The sequence below is a fragment of the Physeter macrocephalus genome, chromosome 14 (genome assembly GCF_002837175.3).
Source record: "Physeter macrocephalus isolate SW-GA chromosome 14, ASM283717v5, whole genome shotgun sequence".
NCBI lineage: Eukaryota > Metazoa > Chordata > Mammalia > Artiodactyla > Physeteridae > Physeter > Physeter macrocephalus.
Genome location: NC_041227.1, coordinates 123,943,973 through 123,958,399, shown reverse-complemented (window position 1 = coordinate 123,958,399; position 14,427 = coordinate 123,943,973).

Genomic DNA, 14,427 nt, shown 5'->3' with positions numbered 1-14,427 from the left:
CCAAAGGTGGATCCGGGAGACCTCTACCCAGCTCCCTGAAGCTCCCTGACCCTCACCGGTCAGGCCTCGTGGCCTTCGCTGTTCTGAGCAAATCAGTGTGCTGACCCCTGACCCATGGCCTCAGAGGGCCCTCTCCAGAGGACAGGGCCTTCCCTAGGGTAAGTCCTTTCCAGAAGGCCCGCAGCCATTGGCCTGCTCTGCCTGCTTCCCAGCAGATCCCACCCAGAAGCTCTCCCGCAGCTCCACCCCTTCAACACAGGCCAGGAGGCGTGACGCCCATTTCACAGAGGGGATGCCGGGTCCTGGAGAGGTGGAGCCCCTGCCCCATTCTCAGCTCAGGCCAGGCTGTCTGACTCCAGAGGCCAGGATCTCCCTCGGTTCAGGCCCCCCTGGGGGACTGAGGGCCTCTGAGCATCCCCAGCCTGGGTCCCATTTCCAAAGACACCCGATTCCCTGGGGATTACATTCGTGCTGAGTGATGGCCGCGGGCCTGCCGTCCTGGCCCCTTTTGGGAAGGGATGTAAAAATAGACAGGCTGACCTCGAAGGGCCGAGATTCCTCTTTCCTTGGCCTCTCCCTGAGCCCCCTCCCGTTGCCTCCTCCTGCCTGGCTGGGCCTTGCCAGGGTGTAAGAGGCCCGGGACAGAGCCCAGAGTACCCCCTCCCATGCCAGTCCTGCTCTGGGTCCCTGCTGACTGCAGAGGACACCAGGCCCCAGGCATTAGTGATGGCCACGTCAGAGGTCACCAAAACTGGGGAGAGAGCACCCATGGTCACAGAGCAAGTGGACCAGTTTGAGGATGAAGCAGGGAGGGCCCTGGGAGCTTTTGCAAAGTCAGAAGAGATTTGGGGGCAAAACCTTTCATAATCACGAGAAATAGCTTGAAATATCCTAAGTCATCAGGGTTAGGTGTGTGGAAGCGGGAGGAGACTAAACAACTGAGGGGTGGCCCTGGGGACCGATCTAGTCTTGGGATTAGAGATATTAAGACTGGACAGTAATAGTAATGATATTAATATTAGTTCTATTACTAATAGAATAATAATAGGATAACAACAGCCGCTACTTTTTAAGTACAGACTACATGCCAAGCACTTTGCATGTAGTGTTTATCGCATAGAGCCTTGCATGGACTCTGGGACTCAGTTTTTTTTTTTTTTTTTTTTAGAAGTAAAGTCTCACTTTTTTTTTTTTAAATATATTTATTTTTGGCTGCATTGGGTCTTCTTTGCAGTGCACAGTCTTTCTCTAGTTGCAGCGAGTGGGGGCTACTCTTCGTTGCGGTGCATGGGCTTCTCATTGCGGTGGCTTCTCTTGTTGCGTGCAGAGCATGGGCTCTAGGCACACAGGCTTCCATAGTTGTGGCACGTGGGCTCAGTAGTTGTGGCTTGTGGCTCCAGAGCACAGGCTCAGTAGTTGTGGCACACGGGCTTAGTTGCTCCACGGCACGTGGGATCTTCCCGGACCACGGCTTGAACACATGCCCCCTGTATTGGTAGGCGGACCATTTTGCCTTTGAAATTGTGTTAGCTTCGTATGGTCGCTGTAACAAACCACCACAAACCGAGAGGCTTACAACAGAAATTTATTCGCTAACAGTCAGCAGCGCTGGTTCCTTCTGGAGGCCCTGAGGGAGAACGCTGGCTTCTGGGGGGCGTGGCAACCCTTGGTGTTCCCTTGCTCTTCACTGCATCACCCCAATCTCCGCCTCCGTCTCCCTCAGCCTCCTCTGCGTGTCTCTCTGTGTCTCTCCTCTTCATCTAGGTCGTTAGGCTTAGGGCCCAACCCAAATCCAGGAGTCTCTCATCTTGAGATCCTTAACTAATGACACCTGCAAGGATCCTGTCTCCTCCTCTTCTGAGGTTCTGAATAGACAGGAATTTGCGGGGGACAAAATTCAACCCATCACAGAAGTCTTGGAGGTGGATTTGTTGTTGGGAACCCGAGGCAGGCATCTGTGTGGGGTCTTCTCAGGACCTCACAGCTGCCCAGCCTCCTGTGCAAGGCTGAGGGGCTCATTTGCAGGCTGGGCTCCCTGGGGAGCAGACTCTGAGTGGGACACGTGGGGTCAGCAGGTGTGGCAGCGGGGGATCTCACCTGAGGAGAGAGTGGGAGCAGGAAGGGGTGGAGCTTTGAGGAGTCCTGAGGCAGACTCACCTGGGCTCAGGGCTGTCGGAGCTGGGCGGAGCAGGCAGGGCCTCTCTGGTCATTGGATGCCCGCTGCTCTGGGAAGGATGTGCCCTTGGATGAGGCCCTCTTTTCCACTGAGTGAGGGAACCTCCCACAGGGGGATGAGAGCTCAGGGCTGTCTGTGGAAATCAGCCCCTTATTCCCAAAGGTGGATCCGGGAGACCTCTACCCAGCTCCCTGAAGCTCCCTGACCCTCACCGGTCAGGCCTCGTGGCCTTCGCTGTTCTGAGCAAATCAGTGTGCTGACCCCTGACCCATGGCCTCAGAGGGCCCTCTCCAGAGGACAGGGCCTTCCCTAGGGTAAGTCCTTTCCAGAAGGCCCGCAGCCATTGGCCTGCTCTGCCTGCTTCCCAGCAGATCCCACCCAGAAGCTCTCCCGCAGCTCCACCCCTTCAACACAGGCCAGGAGGCGTGACGCCCATTTCACAGAGGGGATGCCGGGTCCTGGAGAGGTGGAGCCCCTGCCCCATTCTCAGCTCAGGCCAGGCTGTCTGACTCCAGAGGCCAGGATCTCCCTCGGTTCAGGCCCCCCTGGGGAACTGAGGGCCTCTGAGCATCCCCAGCCTGGGTCCCATTTCCAAAGACACCCGATTCCCTGGGGATTACATTCGTGCTGAGTGATGGCCGCGGGCCTGCCGTCCTGGCCCCTTTTGGGAAGGGATGTAAAAATAGACAGGCTGACCTCGAAGGGCCGAGATTCCTCTTTCCTTGGCCTCTCCCTGAGCCCCCTCCCGCTGCCTCCTCCTGCCTGGCTGGGCCTTGCCAGGGTGTAAGAGGCCCGGGACAGAGCCCAGAGTACCCCCTCCCATGCCAGTCCTGCTCTGGGTCCCTGCTGACTGCAGAGGACACCAGGCCCCAGGCATTAGTGATGGCCACGTCAGAGGTCACCAAAACTGGGGAGAGAGCACCCATGGTCACAGAGCAAGTGGACCAGTTTGAGGATGAAGCAGGGAGGGCCCTGGGAGCTTTTGCAAAGTCAGAAGAGATTTGGGGGCAAAACCTTTCATAATCACGAGAAATAGCTTGAAATATCCTAAGTCATCAGGGTTAGGTGTGTGGAAGCGGGAGGAGACTAAACAACTGAGGGGTGGCCCTGGGGACCGATCTAGTCTTGGGATTAGAGATATTAAGACTGGACAGTAATAGTAATGATATTAATATTAGTTCTATTACTAATAGAATAATAATAGGATAACAACAGCCGCTACTTTTTAAGTACAGACTACATGCCAAGCACTTTGCATGTAGTGTTTATCGCATAGAGCCTTGCATGGACTCTGGGACTCAGTTTTTTTTTTTTTTTTTTTTAGAAGTAAAGTCTCACTTTTTTTTTTTTAAATATTACATGCCAAGCACTTTGCATGTAGTGTTTATCGCATAGAGCCTTGCATGGACTCTGGGACTCAGTTTTTTTTTTTTTTTTTTTTAGAAGTAAAGTCTCACTTTTTTTTTTTTTAAATATATTTATTTTTGGCTGCATTGGGTCTTCTTTGCAGTGCACAGTCTTTCTCTAGTTGCAGCGAGTGGGGGCTACTCTTCGTTGCGGTGCATGGGCTTCTCATTGCGGTGGCTTCTCTTGTTGCGTGCAGAGCATGGGCTCTAGGCACACAGGCTTCCATAGTTGTGGCACGTGGGCTCAGTAGTTGTGGCTTGTGGCTCCAGAGCACAGGCTCAGTAGTTGTGGCACACGGGCTTAGTTGCTCCACGGCACGTGGGATCTTCCCGGACCACGGCTTGAACACATGCCCCCTGTATTGGTAGGCGGATTCTTTTTTTTTTTTTAAATAAATTTATTTATTTATTTATTTTAGGCTGTGTTGGGTCTTTGTTGCTGCATGTGGGCTTTTTTCTCTAGTTACCGCAAGCGGGGGCTACTCTTCGTTGCGGTGCGTGGGCCTCTCATTGCGTGGCTTCTCTTGTTGCGGAGCACGGGCTCTAGAGCACAGGCTCAGTAGTTGCGGCACACGGGCTTAGTTGCTCCACGGCATGTGGGATCTTCCCAGACCAGGGCTCGAACCCGTGTCCCCTGCATTGGCAGGCAGATTCTCAACCACTGCGCCACCAGGGAAGCCCAGGGACTCAGTATTTTTAACCTCGTCTTACAGTGGAGGAGACCAGGACTCAGAGAGGTGAGGTAACTTGCCTGAGGCCACACAGCTAGACAGAGGCAGATCTGGGCCATGGACCCTGGTTTCTGACGTCTGCACTACTTCCTGTGGCCTCTCTGTGCTGCGGTGAGCCCGTGGCCCATCCACACTGTGAGCTTTCCATCGGCTGGGCCTTCCGCGGGCCAGCACCCACAGCTGGCTGCACCTGTGATCTTCTGGGCTCCTCTGGGCTCTGGAGGCAGCAGGTGCTGTCAGGCTGCCCTTCTTCCCCGAGTGCCAGCCAGGCCAGAATGGAGGGAGTGAAAGGGGGGCTAATTGTGGCTCCTTATTCGTGGTCACATCGCTGTCCCCTGAGCCGGTCAGAGCCTGAGGAAGGGCTCACTGACCAGCTGCACAGTGCTGAGCAGACCAAGCTGCCAGCTTATGCATCCCTGTTAGTGGAACTCAGGCCCTGATTTGGACATGATTCCTGGCCCACTCCAGCAGTCTTCTGAAAACCTCCCACCCAGGCCTCAGACACCTCTGCTCCACTTACTCTAGGGCTGAACTCCCTGACAGTAGCCTCATCAAGCCCCCGGGTGGCCCCCTTGCTCAGTCCCACTCCCGCCTCAGATGTCCTCGGCGGCCAGGAATAACCTAGTGACTCAGGCAGTGCCTATGATACCCTGATCCCTGGGTATTTTCCCCTACAAGGCCGTGTGTCCCTCCCGCCACCCGGAGGTGACATGCAGGCTGCTGTCCCACTTCATTCATCCATCCATTCGTCCACCACTATTTATGGAGCCAGTTCCTTTGAAAAGCACTGGGATACAGCTGCTCAAAACGGAGACTTCAGGGGCTGAGGTTTTTGCTGGGAGTCTGGATTAAGAGTCAGGCCAGGACCCTAACATTGGTCCCCTGGTGGATTCCCTTCCAGATTAGCCCCATTGTCTGAACCATCCTGGAGGGTCATGAGCACCTCTGCCAGCTCTGCTGCTGGGCAATGCCATCAGGGCTGGCCCAGGTGCCGGGGTGACCTCTCTGCTCGGGAATGAAGGAGGGGTGCCAAGACTGTCTGCCTGGTGGATAATTATTGCTCATCTCCTGCCTGACCTCTCCTGCCTGTTTGCCTTGAGGGGAACCAGTTGAAGTTCACAGCCAGAGTGGGACTCACAAGTCAGCCTGCCCACCACGCCCGCCCTGCCCACCTCACCTGCTGCCCGGCCGGCCCAGCAGCATTCCCTCCCCAGGGAGGAGCTGACCCCTGGCTGCCTGATGCATGATGCCTCTGCAAGGTGAGTCATGAGGTCCGCCTCCGGCAGGGATGGACTAGTCCGGGGGATCCGGTCTGGGGCCTCGGCGTCACCCCCAACTCTAGATGGATCCTGCCTCCTGGCTGTTTATGCAGGAAAAATAAAACCTCCTCTGACCCCTTTACCCAGACAAAGCCACTGTTAGTGTTTTTAGTGTATTTCCTTCCCGTCTTCTGACTACTTACACCTGTGCACATATTATTTTTATAAAGATGAAATCATGTACATGCTGGTTAATACCATCAGGAACACTTCCCCATGAGACTTAAAATATTTAACAGCTTTATTGAGATACAATTAATGTATCATAAATTCTCCCAGTGAAAGTGTAAAATTCAGTGGTTTCAGTGATGTAGAGTTGTGCAACCATCACCATAATCTAATTCCAGAATATTTTCATCACTCCAAAAGAACTCTGTGCCCATTAGCTGTCATTCCCCGTTCCGCTCCCTCCCTCCAGCCCTCAGTAACCACTAATCTTTCTGTCTCTATAGAGGTGCCTATTCTGGATGTTCCATAAATGGAATCACACGAAGGTCTATTTTTTGGAAGCCCCGAATTAAATGGGTGCTGGGCTTTCTGATCTGGGATACAGCACGTCTCCTTGTGGGGTAGTTCGGTTGTTTCGAACATTCCTCTGCATTGGGAGGACCACCCACCGCCCCCACTGGAGGATCTAAAGGTGGGATTATAAAGGCTGAGCTGGAATGAGTTGCCCTCCCGTCTTTGTACTCAGCATGTTACCCCGCTGGAGGAGCGTGCAGTCACTCACCTTTCTCCAGAGAACAGGGACCCCCTCCAGGCTCACAAAGTTACCCCCAGTGCTGCCAGGACCCGTCCATAGAGGGACACGGTGGCTGACCACACACAGACCAGGGCCGTCGCCTCGCCAGCACGCCTGGCTTTGCTTGTGAGGGGCCACGCGCTGCCCATGCTTGGGACAGGTGTGGGCTCCCCTTCCAAAACCCAACAAATGCTACTGGGATGGCTTTTCTGCTGTGCTGGCTCCTCTGTGAAGGCACACTTCCCCAAACTATTCACGGCTGCCACCTCCCTTGCTGCACACACAGTGTGGGCTTGTGTGCCCTTCCTGTCCTCACAGAGCAAGTTGGCCCGTGCAGTTAGTGTTCCTGACCACCCTCCACATGCCCCATGTCCAGCATCCAGCATAGCCAGTACACGTGGCGAGTGGACAGCTCGTAGGTCACCCCGGAACAGCCCTACAGAGAATGCTTTCCTTTTCCACCAACCTCGGGTGCTGGGGAGAGAGACAAATTTGGGTGGTGGTGGGTACATTATCCAGGTCAGAGGTGATCCACTTTCCCCAGAAAGGGGCCCTTTCAGTGTCATAGTCACTGACCTGCTTGGGATGGCACATTTAGTATCTGACAATGACAAGACCTACTCTGAAGTCCAGAATGCTGTCCGAGGAATTTGCATTTTAATACAACAGTATTGAGATGACTGAATATTGCTGAATGAGTCTTTGATGAATGAATAATCATAGACTAGATTCTTCGTAGGCCTTCAGCCATATTTGTGGGCACAGGATTCCTGGAGTCTTTTAGAACCTACCCATGCAAGGATCTTGCTGTGGAGCATGGGGTGGATGCCACAGTCTGGACCACCAGTCAAGACACAGGAGGGGACCTCCCATGGCAGCCTCTGCCGGCTCCCCTAGACTGGTCTTCAGGGGGAGGGGGACTAGGGGTAAAAACATGACCTCAGTAAATTCCCCGCTCTCAGTTCCAGCACGTGGCTGGCTGGGTCCCCTGTTTCCAGTCCCACCTCGTTCCCCGCTGCCCCCCAGCTCCAGGGGAAGTGAAACAGCCTGGGCCCAGGCAGAATGGCCTGGCTGCACCTGGCAGCCAGTCCCAAGAAGGCTGCCTGCACAGCCCTCTCAGCTGACCTCTGCACACCCTCCCCGGCGCTTTGCCAGGCTTTATTCATGCCCTGGCAGTGTCAGGACTGCTCGGGAGGGAGGTGGAACCAAGCAGTGGCTTCCTGGCCCAGCGCCAGGCCCGGGCCTGCACCCCAGGCTCCACTCCTGGATCCAGGAACCGCCCCTTTTTACAGCGGGAAGAGGGCAGCAGGGAGGGCGAGGGCGCCACCCAGGGTCACCCACCAAGCTGCGGAACAAAGTGGACAGTGTGAGGATTATGGGATGGACTCCTGGCACCGCCGGTCCGATCCCCAGCAGTTAAAACCTCGGGTAAGTTTCCCAACCACTCAGAGCCTCAGTTTTCCTGTAAGGAAATATCCCATCTCCCCTGACAAATCTCCCTTTCCATCCTCCTGGGACCCTAGCAAGCAAACTGCCAGGAGGATGGCAACCGGGTTGGGAAGGACGAACGGAGTCACAACCGCTTTTTCTCCTGCACTCGCTCAGGGTCGGTGGGCGTGGGGCGGGTTGGCGCCCAGGCCAGGAGGCGCTGGGATGGGCGTCCCGCGGTTCAGCCGCCCCCGACTGTGGAACAGGGGCCAGAGGCGGCCCCCCCCACAGCCCCAAACCGAGAAGGTTGGAGGAGCCCCAGGGCGGTCCCTCCTCGCATCTCCCGCTGTGCTCCCCGCAGCGCAGGCACCCACCGCCCCGCAGCCTCCTGCTTTCCTTCGGCCGCCGTGGGGGAAGTGTGCGTGCGCGTCTCCACTGGCAACGGCGCGGTCGCCCGGCAACCTGCGCGCCCCAGGCCCGCTGCGCCCCTGGTAGCCCGGAGGGAGACGGGGAGGGGGCGCTGCGCGGCTCCGCGCAGCCCCTCTCTCCTGGGGGTGCAGACTGTAGCGGGAACCCTAGCGCCCGCTCCAGACCCCGGCGGCCTCTCCCTGGACCTGCGCACGGGGTCTGGGGCACCTGAGCGGCCACGTGCTGGCATCCAGGGAGGCAGGAAACCCAGGCCTCTCAGAGACCCTGGCAAGCCCCTTCCCTCCGGGGGATATAGAGGCAGCAAAGCCTCCTGGCCCTCTCTCGAGGCTGGGCGAGGAGCAAGGGTGCCGCAGCTGTGAGCGCCTGGTGAGACAGAGACAGAGGAGGGGCCAGGTGCAGTGCCCGTGGGTGGGAGAGTCGTGTCAGGGTGTGGGATCCAGAATGTCTGAGGTGACGTTTAGCTGGGGGCTGGTCTCTCTGGGGCTGGTTGGGGGCAGAGGGCAGCCTCGGGGACAGGATCACCCACAGAGCTTGGACAGTGTTTGCGTTTTTCCCCTTGGGGTGCCTGCATTTTAGGGAGACATCAACCACTTCCTGCACGGGCCTGATTTGGTGTTTAGTCACCACTTGAGGCCACATACTCCAACCAAAAAGTCACAGGATTCCACATCTCCAACCCCCAAACCCAAATCCAGGACTGTGGCCCATGAACACGGAGATGCCCTGGCGGAAGCGGAGATTTGGGCTGCTGCAAGGATCAAACATGGTTCATCCCTCTCCTGGGCCAGCGGCTGGGTCCAGTTCCTCAGTACATCTTGGGCACCTGTACACACAGCTCTGGATTTCACAGACCCTGACTCATGTCATTTTCCCAAGGCCCCCAGTCAAGAAATGGACTCTGGGTGGTGACGGGCACACAGGCTGAGACTGCAGGATGGCTGAGACCCAGCCCACCACCCTGTGCTCGGGGCCTCAGCTTATCTGCTCTGAGCCTCTCATCTGGACACCACGGGTTAGGGGGCCTTGCTAGGCCCACAGTAGCTCCTTGGTGCTGACGGTGACTCAGTAACGGGTCCACCCTCGGGATCCCCCTGCCTGGCCTCAGAGGGGCTCAACTGGGCTTTACCACTTCCCAGCTGGGTGAACTTGAGCAGGTGACGTGACCTCCCTGGGTCTCAGTTTCCTCATTCTATAAAATGGGGACAACAATAAGGCTTTGTGGGGATTAAATAGGACGGTCAGGCACAGGCAGTGTTCAGGGGAACCCTGAAGAGGGCAAATCTCATCCCTTCTCTCCTTTCCCCGGTTCCCTTCCGGGTCCCCATTGCCTTCTTGTCTAGCGTAAATCTGCCTCACTTTTTCACCTTGGTGTTTTTCTCTTTTTGCCTCCTTCCCCTCCCCACACTCCTACTTCATTTCATTTCATCTCTGGCCCTCCCTTGTTCACTATCAGTTTCGTTTCTCTGCCCAGACATTTGGTGAAGCCCCGCTGAGTGTGGGCCAGGTCCCTCAGGCCCAGCCCGCTTGGCCCCCAGCACTGCCCTGCCTGCGCCTCAGGTCCTGCCCTCCTGTTGCCCAGGGGTTGGGGCTGGGGGTGGGGTGGGGGGAGAGGAGTGCTGACGTCATGAGGCGTTTATGCACCCCTCCCCGCCTAACGCAAATTTCATCCTCCTACTCTCTGAATCAATTTACTTTTATTGCCTCAGCTGCTCAAAAGCAATTTTTCAAGAACAAAAAGGTCAGCACGTCCAAGACTAATCAATTCTCCGAGAGCTCCTGCCACCACCGCCAGGGGAGCTGGGTACCGGTGGCCCCCCGCCCTTCCTGCCAGCCCCCTCCCAGCCCCATCACTTTTATTGCTTCATGATGCCTGTCATTAGCGGTGTGTTTGAGACGCCCCACAGTGTTCTTACAACATAAAACCTGGCCCACTTGCGGGGCGGGGGGCGGGGGGTGGGTGTGGGAGGTGGCGGGAGCATTTATGGCCACTCGCTGGCCCAGACAGTAACAGCTGAGCTGATAGATGGCCTGTAACGGGAGCCAGGACAGGAAGCATCCAGCCACTTGATCAAAAGCTCGGCTCCAGAGGACATGCCGGAGGAGCCAGGGCCATGCCTGCCTGCTCTCAACCCCCATCATTGTGGCCTTGGGCACCTGCGTGCTGTCATCCAGTCCAGGACTTTCCTCTCAAGGCCACCTTGGTCCCCACTGCAACCCTGCTCGGGCTCTCCCAACCCTCCTGAGCATCTCCCAACCCTCGGCATCGTGCCAGGCCCCACCCCCTGTGAGGCCCTGCCATTCCACATGGAGAAACTGAGGCCCAATGTCACAGAAGTAGGAAGGAGCAGGTGCAGACTGGAAGCAGGTATGTGACCTGCCCAGGTGACACGCATGAGCCATGCCCAGTGGAAAACACATCTGCTGTTCCAGGCTTTGCCCTTCCATGCCCCCGGCTGTCCTGTACCACACCATCCGAACATCTGATGCCCATGGCTACAGCAAGTAAAATGCACCCAGGCTTCCAGGGGCAGACCCTGCACTCAGTGCACTGCCTAGATGACCCCTTTATGCCCACGACAACCCTTTTATGAAACACTCTTATGCCCATTTTTCAGATGAGGAAACTGAAGCAGAGGGAGACAAAATATTATGCTCAAGCCCACACAGCTGGAAACACGCAGAGGGACCAGATCCCAACTATCTGCTTTTTGCTCTTTTAAAACTGGCTTAGGATATGAAATATCCAGAATGGCAAATCCGTGGATGCAGAAGGTAGATTGATGGTTGCCAGGTGCTGTGAGAAGAGGCATGAGGAGAAACTGCTCAGCGGGCACAGGTTTCCTGGGGTGATGAAAATAAGGAACCAGATAGAGTGGATGGTTGCACAACACAATGGATGTGCTAAATGCCACTGAATTGTACACTTTAAAATGGTTGATTTTATCTCATGTAAGCTTCACTTCAATATTTTTCTTCTTTAAAGGCTTAGGTTTTTCTGCCACCTATTCGGCAAGAGGCTGGGTGACTGGCTAGCTCTGGGTGTCCCAGCGGAGGCGGCCTGCCTCTGCTCTCCCGGGGCAGGTATGACAGCAGGAGAGACTCTGAGATGTCCTTGCTGCCCAGCAGGAGAGTCACCTCTCCCAGGAAACCTTCCCGGCCGACTTCACCTGCTCTGATGGCTCCTCCCAACTGCCAGGGCCTCTGTCCCTATCACATCTGGTTCTGCCCGGTGGCTCTGCCCTGTGGCTCATGGCTCTGTCCACAGCACACAAGGCAGGGTGCCCTGGCTCCCTGCCAGACAGCACTTGCACAAAAGCATTTCCAGCATCCCTTGGGTCCCTGGGGGCCCCCTCAACCCCTGGCCCTCCCTTGACTTGAGCCCACCCCCTCCTCCCCCACCCCCAGGTCTGAGCTAAGCTGTCAGAAGCTTTGGCCTTTTCTCAGGGCTTCAAAGGTCATCCGGCTGACCCCCAAACTTGCTAGCCGGAGCCGAGCCCCCTCCAGGCTTGCTTGCACCGCACAGTGACAGAGAGCTCATGGCTCTCTCACAGGACAACTCTACCCGAAAGTCCTTTCTTGGACTGAATTGCCTGCCCTGCCCAGGGAAGAGCAAGCCTTGTCCCCTCTCTCTAGATCAGACCGGCCCTCCTGTGAAGGCTGCTCCCAGCCCCCACCCCAGTGGTCTCTGAATGTCCCTGACGTGGGCTCCTCCCAGGCTGGCTGCTCCTCTCTGCTCTCCAAGGCCACGTCCATCCAGAGCCCAAACCCTTGAAGGCCCTCTGCTGGGCAGGGCGGTCCAGCCACTTGGGAAGATGACATTGGGCCAGGTCTCTCTTCCAATTGTCCAAGTTTCGGCCCACAGGCCTTGGGGAGTCTCACCCAGGGTGAGAAGGGGTCTCAGGGCAGAAATAAAGCCTGGGACCCGTGAGCCTCCGTGGCGTGTCCCTGGAGTCAGCCAGAGCCCGATTCAGCCCCTGCCGCAAAACTGGCCAGGAAACTGATCAGGGACTTACCTTGGACAAATGCCTCTCTTTTCCCAGTCAGATCCTGTGGGGAAGGCTGACTGGGACGAAGCCAGTGAAACACCCAGAAGAGAGCAAATACCAATGTCTTTAAGCATATTTGTTTCTTTAACAAAGATGATGACTCTCCTCTTTGAGCCTACGCACGGTGTCCAATGCCAACTCACCGTTTACCTGTTTCCCCATTTACCTGAACCAGGCAGCCAAGGAAGGCTTAGGCTTTGAGGTGCCACTCTGCAGGTAGAGGCCCTAGGGGGCAGCGTGGCAGGAGGTCCACCTGAACTCCCCACAAAGTGACGGTTCCCAGCGTCCATGCCAGCACCACGCCGGCACCACACCGGCCCTGCTGGTCTCCCCGCCAGTGCGTCTGGCTTCCAGGTCTTGGAATTCAACCTGCTTCTCTGTTCCGGCTGCTGGGGCCCCTGCCAAGTCCTTCTGAATGTGCAGCAACTGCTGAACATTCTAAGAAATGCCTCCCAGGGTTTTCTTGGGAGCCCGGGTGAAGCAGGAAGTCCTCTGGGCTGAGGGGACAGTGGTAGCAGGTGGCACCCAAGCTCCGGGCAGGGGCCGTCTCCCAGGGGCCCAGGCTGGTGAACTGGAGGCAGGTGTGCGAGGCCCAGTCCAGGGGCTCCTGCCGGTGGCTGCCACCTACACGTGAACCGAGGGCCTCCCCCCCCAGCATGCAGGGCTCCCCACCTGCTCTATTTATAGACTTTGAGCCCTGGAGGGCAGCGTGCCCAGGGTCACAGAGCTACGCAGGCCAGGGGCTGGGCCCGACTCATTCCCCACCGCACGCAGCACGTGGCCAACCAAGAGTTGTTATCTGACGGCCTGTTGTTACTTTACGTTCAGGTGAATCTGTATCAACTCTATGCAGCTGAGTCCTACTGGCTGGGCTCGAGCTGGGGGAGAAAATTATAATAACTGAAAAAAAATTGGTATTTTGACAAATAAGTACATATTTTCGAATCCAGCCAGTCCAGGCGCTGCTATCTCCAGGTGACTTATGCAAGATAATGCCTTTTTTCGGCTCTCTAAGATTTCCCTTGATTGTCTCACTGGTTGCCTCCGGGTCCCCCCTCTTTCCTGATTCACTTTGTTATACAGCAGAAACTAACACAACAATGTAAAGCAATTATAGCCCAATAAAGATGTTAAAAATAAATAAATAAATAAAATAAACTTACACTGTCACCTAACCACACCAATCATAATGGCATGATTATAGTTCCAAAGTTACCAAAAAAAAAAAAAAAAAAAAAGGTGTGCGTGCTTGGGGGGTGGGGATGGGGGGGTGTCCAGGAATTTAGCCGCACCCAGGAGAGCAGTACAATCAGCTATTGTTGTGTCAGAAGTTTCCCGGTGATAAGAAGGGAGTTTAGAAATGCCGCTTTCTGAGCTGATTGCAAAACAGAATAGAAAGTTCAAGGCTGAGAGATAGCTGAGAAGGTCAGGGAGCAGCCCCTCCAGGAGGCCCCTGGCCTCAGACAGGCCTCGGGCTGAGCAGCCCCTTGGCAACAGGAAGGGGGGCCTGGCTCAATCCCCTCCCCTCCCCCATCTTCTGCCCATTCCACAGGGGACCAGGACATTGGAGAGGCTGCTTCCTCTCAGAAGGTTTTGTCAAAATTCTCTAAAGCAGCTTTGGACCGTTAAGGGCCTGCCTGGTGCCAGGCACCTGCTTTATTTACCTTGATTATCTCACTCCCTCACACCCACCCTGTGTGGAAGGTGGCAACTTCCACCTACTTGGATGGGCGGGAAACTGAGGCACACAGATTGGGATATGAACCCTGTTACACTACCTCCTGTTTATCCCATAAGCCTGTCCCTTCAGGTGTCAGATTTGGGGAGGATGAACTCCTTGAGTGTCCTCAGTCATTTCCAGTTTGTTTGTGCATTCTCTCCCTTGGGACACTGTCTGATGGTATCGGTGGGGCCCAGGCCAGGTTACAGTGGGGGTCATACTACCTCCCTGCTCACTGCTCAGTGCTTTCTGGTGGGAGTCACCCCTCCCCAATTCTGGACCTGATTTTGGCCAATCTTTCCCAGGGACACCTCTCCTCGAGCTGTCATCCTCCTGTTGGCATTAGCAACCTAGAGGGCAGAAGGTGAGGGCAAGAGGAACTGCAGTGACCCAGCACAGGTCACTTGGCAGCTGTGTGACCTCGGGCAGG